Raw genomic sequence first — 20,384 nt, 5'->3', positions numbered from 1 at the left:
TACAGTCCAATTTCGGTTATTAATTAAAATAAATATTCACACTCATCCTAGTTTTAAGATGTCATTCCTTTAATGGGCCTTCGCGGTCCAATATGAACAGTAAATTCAATTCGGGACTAATTTAGAATCACTACGAATTTTTAGTAAATTTCAAAATTCATACTACATACCGTTGCCAACCATAATTTACTCATTTCATCAATACTTTTACAACCTAAATGACTCTCATTAAACATCCTGGGTACATGCCATTATCAATACTCAACATACTTTACCTTAATGAATTCGGGATCGTCCTGGGATACTGATTCAACGTACTATCTTTACTTAACCTGCGCATGGAAACAAACCGTACGCTGAGTATGGTATACTCAGTGGCATTTCTATAACCCAAACATTTAATAACATAACAAATACTTAAGATCATAATAACAATTACAATTATGCAATTATTTATTCATAGATAAATTTCAACTACTTACCATATAAATTTTATACAAATCATATAATAAACACAATAACATAATTGTTAATTCTTAACTAAATCCATTATTATTTACTCCATTCTTTCACTTACTACTCGGTATAGCTTTCCTTAATTTACTCACAATTCAATATCATTAAACTATATTCAACTATACACTTATCAATCATATTCCATTTTAATTCATTTCAATAATAGTCAATTTCATTTATATCATATCAACTTACTATCCCTGGTAGCTTTCAGTATATACATACGATTCATATATCTCAAATCACATTTCGATTCATCAAGTGGCATCATATATCATCAATTCGAACTCCAATCATTTCATGAACCTTGGTTCATATTTTCAATTTCATATCTAAATTTTCAATTCTCAATTCAATTTCTCGTTTCATTTCAATGGCTTGATCAATCAAATTTATTCGATTTATCTTTCACTTATTTACCCCTATTAACAAACCCGAACTTTGACGGATACACGGATTCCAACCCAAACACACCAGTGCGGCACATTGTGCCTAAAACGGTACATAGTACTTGATCAGTATACGACACATAAAGTGCCTAAAACAACACACGAGGTGCCTGATACGACACATGAGGTGCCTGATACGACACATAAAGTGCCTGATCGATAAAGCCGGCAAATCCCGTACACTTCCAGATCCTATGGCATGCCAATTATATCCGACTCAGCCCGACTAGTTAATAGGGTATTTCATTCACTTTCTCAATTTAATAATTCTTTCATCAATATACCATTCTGATAATCACATATATTCACCCATTTTCACAATTCATACAATTTCATTCAATTCAACAATATATTTCAATTATTCACATTAATTCATAATTCAATACAATTCAATTCACTTTTCAATAAATATTCAAATATCATAATCTCATATATTCATATCAATTTTCTCATATTTCCAACCAATATGTTTTTCAATATAACATTCATTCAATATTCAAATTTCTACATAAATCATGTATATTATATAATTCAATCAATATAAATTCAATCAAAATAATTTCAATCAATATAAATTCAATAAATTCATCGCATACCAAAATCAACCCATTCCAACTGTAAAACATCATAATTCTAACACTAACAATTGCCATATGTATATAAATATAACAAATAATAACTAAGTTCGGATTATAGAAATACAAACCGTAATTTTCGAGCTAACTCCCGTTGACTTTGTCTTGTCCTTTCTTAGCCGAGATTTCCGGTACCACATTGACTACGAAATTAATACAATTCATAATCATTAATACATTACTAATTCATATCTTGAGTTACAGAATTCTAAATTAAGATCCGCTAATTTTTCCTGAAACTAGACTCACAAATCTTCTTACAATAAAATTTTCAGAATTTTTGGTTTAGCCATTAAATACAGTTTATTCTTTAAATTCACCCCTATTCTGCTGTCTGACAGTTTCGTCCCTTTTTCTTTTCTTTCTTTCTTTCTCCCCTGTTTCTTCTCTGTTTCGTTTCCTGCTATTCTGTTTCCTTCCTTCTTTTTTATTCTTTTGTTTCTTTCATTTATTTCCTTTTTATTTACTTTACTTTTAATAATAATAATTTAATATATATTTTAACACATAAAAATCTGAGATTTTTATGTTTATGCTGCCTCACTTAGGACAAATGGCATAATTGCCATTTTGGTCCTCTTCATTTTCTTTTAATCTACAATTTAACTTTTATCCTTTATTCAATTTAGTCCTTTTTTTTAATTACTCTTAATTAAATTAAATTCACTTAATTAAACTCTAATTAACCACTCATTTTACTTCGTAAATATTTTTAATAAATATTTACGAATCCGTTTTTCAGAAATGGAGACCCGAAAATATACTTTTTCAGTAACGGTAAAATTCGGGTCGTTACACATAACTACACACATATGACTTGACATTCATACATTACATTATTGTTTTCACATAATTCATCTCTTCAAGCAAAATTAATACATTTATATAATCTATCAATATTTTCTGCCATATACAATTTCAAACGATGAATTCATTTAGTTTAGCTCAATATCAACAATTAATCAATTTCAATCTCTTAAGTCCATTTATCACTTACCTTTCTTAATCAATTTAGGGAACAATTTCGGGATTAAGTACTTTGTTTTCACCATGCCATAGTAAAACTATGGTCTTGCACATAGTCACATATCACACACCGAAGCCATAGCCCAGCCATGGTCTTACACGGATCACATATCACACTGATGCCATATCCCAGATATGGTCTTATACGGAAGTACATAATCACATATCTCTGATGTCATAACCCAGCTATGGTCTTATACGGAAATCACATGATCACATGTTGCCATGGTCCAACTATGGTCTTTTCCGTTAATTCGTCTTAGCCACTGAACGAAAGTACTCAAATCCGTTGTTCCACTTAATTTGTACTTTTATTCAAATATCATTTTACAACTATCACAGTTTAATGACATTCATATGCAATAATATACTATATCATTAATGAAATTTTCATATCACAACATTAAATTTAGCCATATGAACTTACTAATCATACTTATTCAACCAAGTGTACATAAACACACACTTATTCAATTTTGAATAAAATTTACTTAATCAAACATGTTGGGCACATAACATCATAGACATGCCAAACAGACACGGATAGCCTTATCATAATATAAACTTTCATTTCATTTCACCTTTTTATATTTCAACTTATGGTTATCTCATTTCGTACATTATCACATACTTATCATGAAATTCTATTCATACATTGTCAAGTTTCAACTTAACACAAACACATTTTCAATGTCTCAACACCAAATTTTCGCACTGTCAAGATTAGCTCGGTTGGAAAGCACCTTGGTCTTAACAAAACAATTTCGTTAGAGCCGGAAGATATCACACTATCACGAGTAGTAATATAGCATGTATAGCTAAACTCACATACGCTAGGTTAGTCCGAGAACCGACTAAACTTGGCTCTGATACCACTAAATGTAACACTCCCTACCCGTATCCTTCGCCGGAATAGAGTATGAGGCATTACCGAGGAGTACAAAACACTTATAGATAATTTAAATATATTTTCATAACAACTTGTCTCGATTTCATACTATTTCATATATTTAAGATTTACTCACCAAAGTATTTGAAATATCATCTTTATGCAAATAGTACACATGAGGTACATAATTCCATAATTAAAAATGAACATATTTATCAAACATATTCCACATTCATATATCAATGTCTCATGTTTCCATATATCAATAACTGTCATTTTTCTTGTTTTTCAGATAATTATGTGTAACCATTGATAAGCATGCAATTCACTGTTTCTTCCTATTAATCACAATTTCAAATGACAAATTCGTGTGAATGAGCTCAACCTCATTAGGTGTTTAAATTCTGTCACTTTGATTCACATACTCATAATTTACAAACATATCATGTCAAACACAATCTCTGAATGACAAAATCACATAATTGAGCGCAACAATAATAATGATAACATTACTTACATTTCTTTTTTTCCACACGTTACATTTACGACTTACCAACTTGTCAATTCAAGGAACGGCTTACGGATTTGAGTACATCGTGATCTGAAGCCCGAAGTCTAGCTGAAGCACATAATTGCTAAACGGAAGCCCGAAGGCTAACTGAAGCACATAAGTGCTAAACGGAAACCCGAAAGCTAACTGAAGCACATAAGTGCTAAACGAAAGCCCAAAGGCTAACTGAAGCTCATCAGAGCTGAATTGAAACCCCAAAAGGGTTGACTGAAACTCATATGAGTTAACGGAAGCTCATAAGAGCTAAATGGAAAGCAAACACGAGAATTCACAACAAATGCTGAATCTCTGTTTACTTGGGTAATTTACCGTCAATTCATCTTTTTCACTGAAAGATCGTACTCATTTTCTGCATTCCATTCCTCCGAAATTCTCAGTTCAATTTCATAACTGTTGTACATAATTTACTTATTTTGAACAATTAACATACATAAATATTAATCACCATTCATAAAATAATATTGAAATTTAATAATATTAACAAATGGTCACTAAATTTAGTTATATAAACTCACAAGTTCGATTTTTGTATTATAGCGATAATCATAATTTCATAATAAATATTCCAAATAAAACATTATATCGTTTCTAATTCAACACTTATCGATTATAATCGGGCATGTGATCAATTTATACACAAGTCATTCATATATTTTTCCACCTCCTCCTCTCCATCCACATCCTTGGTATAAATAACACACTTGTAAGTAACCTTATCCATAATTTTCACTAATTACTTATGTGAATATTCAAGCTATCTGTGACAGCCCAAAGTTGACCCTAGTCGGGAAGTGGTTTCGGGACCGCTAAACCGAGTCACCAAAATGTTTGAATGTGATACTTATTGTCTAGAATATGTAATTATGAATGTGTGAAAATTTCAAGCTTCAATTTGGTTGATTTCATGTGAATTTAGTTAATAGGACTTATGTGAGAAAATTCTAAAATGTGATAGGTCAATGTGTGAGGACCTATTAGTGCATGTGGACAAAGGGGGGACTTGCATGTCAAATTTCCCCCCCTACTAGTAGTGGCCGGCCATGATGGGCATGATGCACAAGTGTGCAATTTATTTTATGGGAATTATGGCATGAGTATGGCACAAATAAGATATTTTAATTTGTGTCATAAAATGTTGGGATAAAACAAATAAAATAATAAAAAGGAGTATGGAGAATACAAAAAAAAATGTGTGTGTAGTTGTTTGTCCCCCCCATTGCCGTGAGCTAAAGAAGAGAAAGGAGAGAATTTTGTTCATCCTTTTCTCATCTTCATGCTTGCCGAAACTAGAAAGAAAAAAACAAAGAAAAATTTTCTCATCCTTTGGTTCATCCTTGGCCAAAAATTTTAAGGAGGAAAGAAGAAGAAAGGTGAAGAGATTCGGCCATGCATGTAGCTAGGCTAAGGTATGTTTGATGATGTTCCATGAGATGCATGCATGTTTTAGTTGTTAGCTTGAGTTCTACTTGGCCCATGGTCTAAATCTTGCTATGTGATGGAATTGGCACTTGACCATGGATGCATCATTCTTGGTTGGTGTTTGATGTTGTGGTGATGAGGCATGAGGCATGAGGATGAGTTAAGATTCGGCCTAGGTGGAGGTTGTGTTAATGCCATTGCATGCAAAATATGAGGCTTGTTAATGATGCATGTGATGATGGCTTGATGATTCTTGAACCTCCTTTTTAGCATTTTTGTGTGAGCACATATGTGCATTGGTTGCTAAATGGAGAAGAATCGGCTAGCAAGATGTGTGCTAAGACCGAATGTAACTTTGCATGTTGATGAGCAATGCATGTGTTAAATCGATGAAAAGGGGGAGGATGCTTTACTAGTGTGTGTATATGTGTGTATTAAGTGTTGAGATCGACCCCAAAAATAGACATGCATATTCGGCCAAGGGGAAAGAAATTAGCTAATATGTTGTGTTGATGCATGATTTTTGCATGTATGAGACTTTAATGTCTAATGTATAAATATGGGCTAAGTGCCTTGTGTTCATCTTTTTGATGCCTAAATGATGAAATCAATTTATTTGTTTGATTAAGCTCAAGAGCAAAGGGGAAATAAATCCGATAAAGGGAAGGAAAAAGTGGTTGAATAGCTAGCGGAATCGTTCGACAACACCCGAGGTAAGTTCTTGAGTAAGAGAGCTTAAATTACAATGTGATTAAATCATGCTCTATGTGTGGCTATTGAGCCGAATGTGCAAGGACGATATGTGCCTTGTGTTTGAGTTTCGCAAATGAAAATGAAATATGAATGTGCATGATTAATTGAATGCTGTCCGGGCTAAGTCCCGAAGGCTTTGTGCTAAGTGAATATATCCGGACTAAGATCCGAAGGCCTTTATGCGAGATACTAAATCCGGGTTAAGTCCCGAAGGCATTCGTGCGAGTTATTAAATCCGGGTTAAGTCCCGAAGGCATTCGTGCTAGTTGTTAAATCCGGGTTATGTCCCGAAGGCATTGTGTGAGTTACTAAAACCGGGCTTTGTCCCGAAGGCATTTGAACGATGAGCTATATCCGGTTAAATCCCGAAGGTACGTGATTTGGTAATGAATGAGCTTGCTGTAAAATTCCAACGAATACTCGAAAAACATCCCAATATAGGGATATGTTACGTATGTGTTGAATTTAATCGAGCCCTTACAAATAAATGTTCGCTCAGTTGATAAACGAGCTACCGGCCTTCGGCTAAGTTAGTCTATTGTGTATGTACATAAGGGTTGTGAATGTTGTGAAGCAAGTTTGATATCGGTAAATTGCGTATTATGAAATATTCCATTTAGCTAAATGTGTGTTATTCCTTGTTTATGCTGGAATTTCTTGCTCAAAACTTACTAAGCATAAATTGCTTACTTCGTTCCATTGCTCCTCTGTTTTATAGATTTTTTGGTTCTCCAGCTATCGGACTCGGGATCTTGACGTCGAAGTCGCCCACACTATCAAAGGCTCTTATGGGTACTCTTTTGGTTGAATTTTGATATGGCATGTATAGGACGACCCATTGTTGTTTTTCGAGTACTTTATGTGATGTATAAGTTTTGGATAGCCATGTGAAAATGGCTTATATGTGTTTAAGTATAAAGTTATAATCATTTAGTGTGGATATGCTTGACAAGGATTGGCCACGGGGATGGTTAATCACTTTCATAAATTGTGCTATGTATGCAAAAAGGGCTAGTTGAACCATGAAATAGGTAAAGCCTACCTTAAAGGTAGATGCTGACAGCAGCAGTGACGTAGATTTGGAAAATCACTAAAAATAGTAGGAATGGAATTAAATAGTGAATAAATTATGTAAACAAACCTTGAAGAATCTACTTTCATAGGAAAGTAACGAAACAATCATATGGACAGTACAGTAAGAGATATTCGGGTTCTTGTGGAACAGGGCCAGAACAGTTTCTGGATTCCCTGTTCCGCCTTTGGAAATTCACTATAAATTGACCAGGGATAATTAGGGGTCATACTATATATGTATGGATTCCTCTCTGAGTCTAGTTTCCATAGAAACAAACGGCATCAGTATTGAAGCTCTGTGCAGAGAGATATCCAAGTCGTAATGGGAAAAGGTCAGTGTAGTCGACCCCTGTAACATGGGAGACTTTGACTAATAAACTGTACTAATTGGCCCGACCAAAAATTCTAGAAAAAAATACATAGGTGGGGACATGAGTCTAGTTTCAGGGAAAAATCACCAAACTGATTTTTGAGTTGTGAAACTCAAGATATGATTTTTGAAACGACTAGTACTCAGACTGGGCAGTGTCTGGAAGGAAATTTTTCAAAGTTTGTTAACATCTCGTGTCCGACTCCGGTGTCGGTCTCGGGTTCGGGGTGTTACATTTTATTGGTATCAGAGCTACGGTTTTGTCGATTCTAGGACTACCGTAATGTTTTGGGTCTAGCTATACATGCCATTTTATGTGATTACTTGATAGTGTGGTGATTTCTGACAATTGTAAATGTGTTTATTTATAGTAATGGATCCCGATCGTGACCGAGAGGTAGCTGATGATCTTGAGAGTGTAGCGCCTGCTCCCGCACAAGGGACAGTGCCGGCAGACTCTCAACCTAATGCTAGTAATCCGAATGATGAAGCTAGACAAGCATTCTATAGCGTGATGAATGATTGGTTTAACCAATACATTCGAACTAATATGGCTGTTCCACAACCTCCATTCCCGACAAATACTACCCCCGCACCTACAATACCACCGGTAACGGACCAAATAAGGTCAAATAAGCCCCCAGTTGACAGAATCCGAAAACATGGGGCTACTGAATTTAAGGCTATGGATAGCGATGATGCCGAGCAAGCTGAATTTTGGCTGGACAACACTATCCGGGTACTCGATGAGCTATCTTGTACACCCGATGAATGCCTAAAGTGTGCTATCTCCTTGCTACGTGATTCTGCCTACTATTGGTGGAGTACTCTGACTTCTATTGTGCCCCGAGAGCAAGTAACTTGGGAGTTTTTCCAAACTGAGTTTCGGAAAAAGTATATCAGTCAGAGATTTGTTGATCAAAAACGGAAGGAATTTCTTGAGCTTAAGCAAGGCTCCATGTCGGTTACTGATTACGAGCGAAAATTTGTTAGACTTAGCAAATACGCTCAGGAATGTGTTTCGTCCGAAGCTATTATGTGTAAACGCTTCGAGGATGGGCTGAATGAAGATATAAAAATGTTCGTTGGCGTTCTTGAAATACGAGAGTTCGTGGTACTTGTTGAACGAGCTTGTAAAGCCGAAGAGCTTAGAAAAGAAAAGCAAAGAGTTGATGAGGGAACTGAAGAGTTTCGTAAAAGATCCTCGAGAAGGTCTCTTCAACAGACATCGAAGAGATTTCGAGATGATGCGGGCCAGTTTAGAGGCACTTCGGGCCTTTTTGGACGAGATCGTGATCGACCCCCTGTGGGTACACGAGGCACTTCGGTCGCCAGTGTTGGGAATGAACGTCGAGACAGGACGAAATGCCGATATTGCGGTAAATGGCATTCGGGGAGTTGTAGATTTCCTGACCGCTCCTGTTACAAATGCGGATCAGTTGACCACTTCATTAAAGATTGCCCGAGGTTGTCGGGACAGAATGCAAATCAGAGTGGGAGACCGGGTGCTACCACTGCTCGAGGTAGACCATCTGGAAATATGGGCAATGCTAGTGGTGGTCAGAGAGGATCTAGAGATGATATAACCAGATCCGAAGCCCGTGCGCCTGCTAGAGCTTATGCTATACGTGCCCGCGAGGATGCTTCTTCGCCTGATGTTATTACCGGTACATTCACTCTCTTTGATACTAATGTAATTGCTTTGATTGACCCCGGTTCTACTCATTCTTACATATGTGAAACCTTAGCATCCAGTAAGACTTTACCTATTGAGTCTACTGAGTTCGTAATTCGGGTGTCAAATCCCTTGGGTCGTTACGTGCTTGTCGACAAAGTGTGTAAGAGATGTCCCCTGGAAATTCGAGGTTCCTGTTTTCCGGCGGACTTGATGCTTTTGCCGTTTGATGAATTTGATGTTATCCTTGGTTTGGATTGGTTGACCGCGCATGATGCGATTGTGAATTGCAAGAGCAAGACTATTGATTTGAGGTGCGCAAATAACGAAGTAGTCCGAATTGAGTCTGCGGACTTGGAGGGGATGCCAGCTGTAATATCAGCAATGTTGGCACAGAAATATGTAAGAAAAGGGTGCGAAGCATACCTTGCGTATGTACTTGGTGACAAAGAATTAGAAAAGAAACCCGAATCAGGTAAAGAGTTTGTCATTTATAGTGACGCATCCCTACTTGGGTTGGGTTGCGTATTGATGCAAGAAGGTCGAGTCGTGGCCTATGCGTCGAGACAATTGAAGCCTCACGAGAGGAATTATCCGACCCATGATCTCGAACTAGCTGCCATCGTGTTTGCTTTAAAAATATGGCGACATTATCTGTTTGGTGAGAAGTGCCATGTATTTTCGGATCACAAAAGTCTCAAATATTTGATGACTCAACGAGACTTGAATCTGCGACAAAGACGTTGGCTTGAGTTGTTGAAAGATTACGAGCTTGTCATTGATTATCACCCGGGAAAGGCTAACGTGGTTGCGGACGCCTTAAGCCGGAAGTCATTGTTTGCTTTACGAGTGATGAACGTGCATTTGTCTGTTCTACCAGACAGTGTGTTAGTAGCTGAATTAAAAGCTAAACCATTATTGACTCACCAAATTCGTGAAGCTCAGAAAGTCAATGATGAATTGGTTGCAAAACGGGCTAAGTGTTTTCCGAACGAGGAATCGGAGTTTCAAATTGATGATGATGATTGTTTGAGGTTCAGAAATCGTTTGTGTGTTCCAAGGAATTCGGAACTCATTTCGATAATTCTGAACGAAGCCCATTGTAGCCGAATGTCAATTCACCCGGGGAGTACGAAAATGTACAACGATTTGAAACGTCAATTTTGGTGGCATGGTATGAAACGGGACATCTCCGACTTTGTTTCGAGATGTTTGATATGTCAACAAGTGAAAGCGGAACATCAAGTGCCTTCAGGATTACTCCAGCCGATCATGATACCCGAGTGGAAATGGGATCGAGTCACAATGGACTTTGTGTCCGGACTGCCCTTGTCAGCAAGTAAGAAGGATGCGATATGGGTTGTTGTTGATAGACTGACTAAGTCGGCTCATTTCATCCCCGTACGTACGGATTTTTCATTGGATAAACTAGCTGAATTGTACGTTTATCAAATTGTGAGATTACACGGGGTACCTGTTTCTATCGTGTCGGATAGAGATCCGAGATTCACCTCACGATTTTGGAAGAAATTGCAAGAAGCTCTGGGTACCAAGCTGCATTTTAGCACTGCTTTTCACCCCCAAACCGATGGTCAATCCGAGCGGATAATTCAGATACTTGAGGATATGTTGAGATGTTGCATCCTCGAGTTCAGTAGTTCATGGGAACGGTATTTACCTTTGATTGAATTCGCTTACAACAATAGTTTTCAATCAAGTATTAAGATGGCACCTTACGAGGCTTTGTACGGTCGTAAATGCCGTACACCATTGTTTTGGACCGAGCTCGGTGAAAGCAAAATTTTCGGAGTTGATTTGATTAAAGATGCTGAACAGAAAGTAAAGGTAATCCGTGAAAGTCTAAAGGTAGCCACGGATCGTCAGAAGTCGTACGCAGATTTGAAACGAAAAGACATCGAGTATCAGGTGGGAGACAAAGTGTTCCTTAAGGTTTCACCTTGGAAAAAGATACTCAGGTTCGGCCGTAAGGGCAAGTTGAGCCCAAGATTCATTGGGCCGTACGAAATCTCCGAACGAGTTGGTCCGGTTGCGTATAGATTGATTTTGCCCCGGAGCTTGAAAAGATTCATGACGTCTTTCATGTTTCGATGCTTCGACGCTATCGATCTGATCCATCGCACATAATTAGCCCATCAGAGGTTGAAATTCAAGTCGACATGAGCTATGAAGAAGAACCGATGCGTATCCTAGCTCGTGAAGTGAAGGAGTTGCGAAACAAAAGAGTTCCGCTAGTAAAGGTGTTATGGCTCAAACACGGGATCGAGGAAGCTACTTGGGAGACCGAGAGCTCGATGAAAGAACGATACCCAAACCTATTTACCGGTAAGATTTTCGGGGACGAAAATTTCTTAAGTGGGGGAGAGTTGTGACAGCCCAAAGTTGACCCTAGTCGGGAAGTGGTTTCGGGACCGCTAAACCGAGTCACCAAAATGTTTGAATGTGATACTTATTGTCTAGAATATGTAATTATGAATGTGTGAAAATTTCAAGCTTCAATTTGGTTGATTTCATGTGAATTTAGTTAATAGGACTTATGTGAGAAAATTCTAAAATGTGATAGGTCAATGTGTGAGGACCTATTAGTGCATGTGGACAAAGGGGGGGACTTGCATGTCAAATTTCCCCCCTACTAGTAGTGGCCGGCCATGATGGGCATGATGCACAAGTGTGCAATTTATTTTATGGGAATTATGGCATGAGTATGGCACAAATAAGATATGTTAATTTGTGTCATAAAATGTTGGGATAAAACAAATAAAATAATAAAAAGGAGTATGGAGAATACAAAAAAAAAATGTGTGTGTAGTTGTTTGTCCCCCCCATTGCCGTGAGCTAAAGAAGAGAAAGGAGAGAATTTTGTTCATCCTTTTCTCATCTTCATGCTTGCCGAAACTAGAAAGAAAAAAACAAAGAAAAATTTTCTCATCCTTTGGTTCATCCTTGGCCAAAAATTTTAAGGAGGAAAGAAGAAGAAAGGTGAAGAGATTCGGCCATGCATGTAGCTAGGCTAAGGTATGTTTGATGATGTTCCATGAGATGCATGCATGTTTTAGTTGTTAGCTTGAGTTCTACTTGGCCCATGGTCTAAATCTTGCTATGTGATGGAATTGGCACTTGACCATGGATGCATCATTCTTGGTTGGTGTTTGATGTTGTGGTGATGAGGCATGAGGCATGAGGATGAGTTAAGATTCGGCCTAGGTGGAGGTTGTGTTAATGCCATTGCATGCAAAATATGAGGCTTGTTAATGATGCATGTGATGATGGCTTGATGATTCTTGAACCTCCTTTTTAGCATTTTTGTGTGAGCACATATGTGCATTGGTTGCTAAATGGAGAAGAATCGGCTAGCAAGATGTGTGCTAAGACCGAATGTAACTTTGCATGTTGATGAGCAATGCATGTGTTAAATCGATGAAAAGGGGGAGGATGCTTTACTAGTGTGTGTATATGTGTGTATTAAGTGTTGAGATCGACCCCAAAAATAGACATGCATATTCGGCCAAGGGGAAAGAAATTAGCTAATATGTTGTGTTGATGCATGATTTTTGCATGTATGAGACTTTAATGTCTAATGTATAAATATGGGCTAAGTGCCTTGTGTTCATCTTTTTGATGCCTAAATGATGAAATCAATTTATTTGTTTGATTAAGCTCAAGAGCAAAGGGGAAATAAATCCGATAAAGGGAAGGAAAAAGTGGTTGAATAGCTAGCGGAATCGTTCGACAACACCCGAGGTAAGTTCTTGAGTAAGAGAGCTTAAATTACAATGTGATTAAATCATGCTCTATGTGTGGCTATTGAGCCGAATGTGCAAGGACGATATGTGCCTTGTGTTTGAGTTTCGCAAATGAAAATGAAATATGAATGTGCATGATTAATTGAATGCTGTCCGGGCTAAGTCCCGAAGGCTTTGTGCTAAGTGAATATATCCGGACTAAGATCCGAAGGCCTTTGTGCGAGATACTAAATCCGGGTTAAGTCCCAAAGGCATTCGTGCGAGTTATTAAATCCGGGTTAAGTCCCGAAGGCATTCGTGCGAGTTGTTAAATCCGGGTTATGTCCCGAAGGCATTGTGTGAGTTACTAAAACCGGGCTATGTCCCGAAGGCATTTGAACGAGGAGCTATATCCGGTTAAATCCCGAAGGTACGTGATTTGGTAATGAATGAGCTTGCTGTAAAATTCCAGCGAATACTCGAAAAACATCCCAATATGGGGATATGTTACGTATGTGTTGAATTTAATCGAGCCCTTACAAATAAATGTTCGCTCAGTTGATAAACGAGCTACCGGCCTTCGGCTAAGTTAGTCTATTGTGTATGTACATAAGGGTTGTGAATGTTGTGAAGCAAGTTTGATATCGGTAAATTGCGTATTATGAAATATTCCATTCAGCTAAATGTGTGTTATTCCTTATTTATGCTGGAATTTCTTGCTCAAAACTTACTAAGCATAAATTGCTTACTTCGTTCCATTGCTCCTCTGTTTTATAGATTTTTTGGTTCTCCAGCTATCGGACTCGGGATCTTGACGTCGAAGTCGCCCACACTATCAAAGGCTCTTATGGGTACTCTTTTGGTTGAATTTTGATATGGCATGTATAGGACGACCCATTGTTGTTTTTCGAGTACTTTATGTGATGTATAAGTTTTGGATAGCCATGTGAAAATGGCTTATATGTGTTTAAGTATAAAGTTATAATCATTTAGTGTGGATATGCTTGACAAGGATTGGCCACGGGGATGGTTAATCACTTTCATAAATTGTGCTATGTATGCAAAAAGGGCTAGTTGAACCATGAAATAGGTAAAGCCTACCTTAAAGGTAGATGCTGACAGCAGCAGTAACGTAGATTTGGAAAATCACTAAAAATAGTAGGAATGGAATTAAATAGTGAATAAATTATGTAAACAAACCTTGAAGAATCTACTTTCATAGGAAAGTAACGAAACAATCATATGGACAGTACAGTAAGAGATATTCGGGTTCTTGTGGAACAGGGCCAGAACAGTTTCTGGATTCCCTGTTCCGCCTTTGGAAATTCACTATAAATTGACCAGGGATAATTAGGGGCCATACCATATATGTATGGATTCCTCTCTGAGTCTAGTTTCCATAGAAACAAACGGCATCAGTATTGAAGCTCTGTGCAGAGAGATATCCAAGTCGTAATGGGAAAAGGTGACCAAAAATTCTAGAAAAAAATACATAGGTGGGGACATGAGTCTAGTTTCAGGGAAAAATCACCAAACTGATTTTTGAGTTGTGAAACTCAAGATATGATTTTTGAAGCGACTAGTACTCAGACTGGGCAGTGTCTGGAAGGAAATTTTTCAAAGTTTGTTAACATCTCGTGTCCGACTCCGGTGTCGGTCTCGGGTTCGGGGTGTTACACTATCCACCCGTGTCATAGTCACTAAATTATTTATATATGAAGCTAAGAAATTCCAAATTAAGATCCGCTAATTTTCCCTAAAACTAGTTTCACATATCTTCTTACCATAAAATTTTCATAATTTTTAGTTGGGCCAATTAATACAGTTTATTCATTGAAGTCTCCCCTATTCTGCTGTCTGATAGTTCCGACCATTCTTCACTAAAAATTAATTATCTCCTCGTATAAGATTCAAATAATGTTCCTATTTATTTCTATTGAAAATAGACTCATTAATGATTCTAAACATACAAATTTAAGCCTCTAATTATTTTTATCCAATTTTTGATGATTTTACAAAGTCAAAACAGGGGAACCCAAAATCATTCTGACATTGTCTCACAAAATTTATCATATCTTATGATTTACAATTCCATTTCCTACATAATTTATTTTATAAGAAACTAGACTCAATAAGCTTTAATTTAATATTTTATTCATCCTCTAATTCCATTTCTAAAATTTTTGGTGATTTTTCAAATTTAGACTACTGCTGCTGTCCAAAACAGTTTTAGTGCAAAATGTTGATTTCCATTTTGCCCCAAATTTCACAATTCATACAATTCAGTCCTTGCTCAATTAACCCCTCAATTAAGATAATTTTCTCAATTAATACTTTTCCTAGACATTATAAGTTATTTCATAACTACTGAAATACATAATTTCTACATAAAACTCTAACTTCAAACTCTTTTACAATTAGGTCCCAAAATTCACTTTCTATTCAATTATTTCAATAAAATCAGCATATAAACAATTTAAAGCTCTAATTCCATGCCAAATCATCATATAATTCTAGAAAATATTCATAGCAACTTTCAATTTCTTTCATAGAATCAAAAACTAATGAATTTAAGAATTGGACCTAGTTGTAAAAGTCACAAAAACACAAAAAAATTCAAGAAATAATCAAGAATTGAATTTACTTGAAGTAAAAATATGAAAAACCAGCTTAAGGGAACTCTTCCATTGTGTTTTTTCTGATGAAAATGCAGAAAAATAATGAAAAATCTAGATAATTTCACTTTAGTCCTAGCTTTATTAAGTAAATTTTGTAATTTTCCAATTTTACCCTTAATTCTCCTTATTTTCTTGCTGATTTCATGCCCTTGCCATCCAACCCAAATAGACCTTGGGTCTATTTTCCTTTTAAACCCTCTTTCTTTTATCAATTAAGCTATTTAATCATTCCCCACAATTTTGCATTTGATACAATTTAGTCCTTTTTGTTCAATTAACTATCAGAACTTTAAAATTTCTTGACGAAACTTTAATACTAACATATTAAAACTCCATAAATATTTTATAAAAATATCTATGGCTCGATTTAAAAATCCCGAGGTCTCGATACCTCGTTTTCGATTCTAATTATTTTAATATTTATTTTTAGTACACTATTCACTATTTCAAAATTTTTCCTAGCTTCACATTTAACTTATACTCACTAAATTAATAATATTTCTTACTCATTTGTCGGATTTAGTGATCTCGAATCACTGTTCCGACACCACTGAAAATTAGGCTGTTACAGTTATAATATTAAAATTCACCCATTTAATGTCCACCTTTGTCCATTATTTTTAATAATGGTCTAATTTTCAACTAAGCCCCTTTTCATTATTCAATAAACCATTTAATCACTCAAATCAAATAGTGACTAAATTTTATATCTTTTACGATTTAGTCCTTTTTAATTAATTAACTATCGTAACGTTAAAATTTTTCAACGAAACTTTAATGCCAATTAATGACATTCCGTAAATATTTATAAAAATATTTATGGCTCAATTTATAGAAACGATGTCCTAATACCTCACTTTCTAAAACCACTTAACCTTAGGGTTTTACCACTTGAACTTAATAAATCGTTATAAACATAAATTGCCAAATCAAAAATGTTTTTAAAACCATCTTTGACTCGTAAAAATTAAATAATAATATTTACAAACTTACTCGCTATATTTGATGGCCTCGAAACCACTGTTTCCAGCACTACTGAAATATCGGGATGTTACACCACCCTTTATGTACTACATTTCGCATCTCTCCTTCCTACTCTAGTGGGGTGGTCCCTGTTGGAAAAATTATAATTTATGAGAACTTTGAGGCATATTCTCAATAGGCAAATGTGGATATTTGAATTATAAAATTATGGTGTCATATTCTACTCCATAAGGCCTTTACAACGATATATCATATACTCAAAATGGTTGAGTGATGAAGAAGAAATTGATGCTCAAAGTAAGCTACTTAGAAATATTTGTTGAGGAAAAGAAAAGCTTAAATCCCATATTGGTTAAATACCAAGTGTGAGATGTGTATATAAACGAGAACCTTCTTGAAAGGTGATTGAATGACTAAGCTTGGAATTCTGCCTCGCGTGCAGGGGGTGCAGGTCCAAACCCATCGGTTTAACCAATCAATTGATTAATACTGAATAACTGACTATTACTAAATAAATAATTGTTCTAATTGACTGATCATTAATGAATATTACTGATTGATTAATTGCTATTGAAAAATAATAAATGATTTTGAATTTAAAGTAGACCAAAACATTGGTTGGAAAGTGAATGTTTGAATACTCATTGAGTTTGAATAGTTCAATATATATAACTTAATATGTTTTATAATTGTTTAAGTGTTCAGATTATAGAAATACCACTGAGTGTATACTCAGTGTACGGTTTGTTTCCGTGCGCAGGTTAAGTTAAGGCTAGATCATTGAATCAACATCCCAGGCCGATCCCGAATTCGATGAGGTAAAGCATGTTGAGTATTGGTAATGGCATGTACCTAGGATGTCTTATGAGAGTCATTTAGGTTGTGAAAGTATTGATAAAATAAGTAAATTACGATTGGCAATGGTATATAGTATGAATTTGAAATTTGAAAGAAAAATTCGTAGTAATTCTCATTTAGTCCTGAATTGATTTTACTGTTCATATTAGATCGCGAGGGCCCATTAAAGGGATGTCATCTTAAAATTATGATGAGTCTGAACGTTTATATTTAATTAATATCTGTATTGTACTGTACTGATTGGTAATGTCTCATAACCCTGTTCCAGCGACGGTATGGGGTTAGGGGTCGTTACAATTAGTGGTATCAGAGTTAACAAGGTTTAGCCGATTCTAGGATTAAGTCGAATACTGAAAGGAGTCTAGAGGTACATGTCATAATTAAGTTGAAATTGAGTCGGGATCGGATGCTGGTATATTTGTTTGGTACTGTTTTATAGTGAAAATGTTAGATGGAAATATTTATAGTATTGATCATGAAATGTATACTGAAAATGAAAAGTCTCGTGAATTAGATAAAAACTGAACCAACAACACTGAGTAATAACTTAATGAGTAGTTAACCACTGAGTGTCCACTGAGTGTTGAATAATGTAATGATAAAGAAAGAGATAATACGAAACTGTTTAGAATTATAACTGATGTTCTTTATTGAGTAGAAGAAATTGTATCTGCTACAGTATCTATCCCTCCTGTTTCTTAATCGGTTCCCGAAGTGCTTCAAGGTATAGAGCTTGTCTGAACGGGTAAGTTATCTGCTGTTAATGATCTGTACATGTATATATAGAGTGTGGATAAATTGAGAATTACAGCTGAGAATGATCTTGAAAGAACTGAAATCTGGTTAGAGAATATTATCGGGATTGTAAATGAATTATTCTGTTCACCGATTAAATGTTAGAAAGGTATGATATTTATGTTAAAAAGATTCAGCTTGCTAATGGTGGAAAATATTGATTTCTGTTGTGATTAAGAAAGGGTTATTTGGAAGTTTTCTGAGATGAGTTCTGAAGGAAATATATATATGAGTCAGAGATTTCTTGATCAGAAATGTACAGAATTCTTGAAGCTTAAACAGGATCATATAACTGCAACTGTATATGAAGGGAATTTGTTTGATTGAATAAATATATCAGAGGGTATATTTCGATAAAAACAGTAAGGTATAAATGGTTTGAAGATGGTTTAAAAGAAGACAAAAAGCTAAGGAATGTAGAATAAAGAGTGGAATATGTGATTAGATATGATTCTTCTGATTATTATTTTAGTGATTGCTCAAAGAAAGTTGAAAAGATATTATTCAGAAATCAATACCGAGTAACACAGCTATCAGAAGTAGATTACTCTGTAACTCCGGAAATATGGGTGATAGTCGAAGTGTGATAAAGGACTTCACTGAAAAATCTAGAGCATGAACATCAGCCACGGCATATGTTAATCATATAAAAGAAGATATTTCTCTGTCGGATGTCATTATAGCATCCATTAAAGATTTTCCTGTTGAGTTCGCTAAATTTTTTGTTGAAGTATCAAATTTTTAGGTCAGTATTTATTGATTGATAGAATCTGCATGAACTATCTAATAATGATACTAAGGTACTGTTTTCTAATCGATTTGATGTTATTATTGTTCGATTTGATTCTGAAAATGGAATGGTTAATTTTGCACGATGTTTATGATAAATTATAAGCAGAAGTATAATATGTTGCAAGATCAAGATGATGAAATGTTTTGTTTTGAACAAGAGAAGATTGAATGATTTGTTTATTGTGATATTAATTATGCTAACACAGAAGTGTGTCAGAAAAGGGGTTATGGTACTTACTTTGCTTATGTATTGGCTATTGAAGTATCTATGTCAAAATTTAAATCAGTAACAATTCTGATATATTTCTAGAAGAGTTATCTGAATTATTGATAGCTAATGAAGCTGAATTTGCTATAGATTTGTGTTTGAAATGATATTGAAGATATATCTGGAATCAGAAGTTTTCTGAGACTAGCCGGTTATTACCAGAAATAAAAAAAATGATATGGTTATTACAAAAAGATGTGGAATTAAAATGGTCTGATAAATATCAGCAAGGTTTTGGTTAGTTGAAGGCTCAGTTACCTAAAGTATTAGTTATGGTTTAGTCTAAAACCCGATAAAAAAAACTTATGATTTACAGGGATAGTAGTGTTTGATACAAGAAAGAAAACTAATGAATTATTTTTTGGAAAGTTAGAATTACATGAGAAGAATTATTTGACACATGATTCGGAAGTGGTAGCTATTATCTTTGCACTAAAAGATCATAATTTGATAATTGAATATCATCCAGGAAAAGCAAATGGAGTTATGAATACTCAGACTTGAAAGTTTTGCTTTGTGTTATGAGCTATGAACACCCGATTGTCATTACCTGATGATCACTCAATTCTAGTTGAAATAAAGGTTGAACTTACTTCTCTACAGCAGGTCTACAAAGTTCAGAAATGTGATAATGAGTTACTGGTTAAATGGGTATAGTGAACAAATGATTTTGATTGAAAATTTCAGATTGAATTTGATGATTGTCTGCTATTTAGAAATAGAAGCTGTATTGAAGAATTCAGAGCTTAGGCAGAAGAATTTGTATGAAATTTATAGCAATACTATATCTATGCATTCTGGAAGAAATAAGATGTACAGTGATTTGAGGCAGATGTATTGAAGACTAGGAAAGAAAAGCAATACTTTGAAATTGTATATAAATGTTTATATC

Source organism: Gossypium hirsutum, chromosome A11 (assembly GCF_007990345.1).
Source record: "Gossypium hirsutum isolate 1008001.06 chromosome A11, Gossypium_hirsutum_v2.1, whole genome shotgun sequence".
In the NCBI taxonomy this organism is placed as follows: Eukaryota; Viridiplantae; Streptophyta; class Magnoliopsida; order Malvales; family Malvaceae; genus Gossypium; species Gossypium hirsutum.
Note: the sequence above shows the minus strand (reverse complement) of the source record.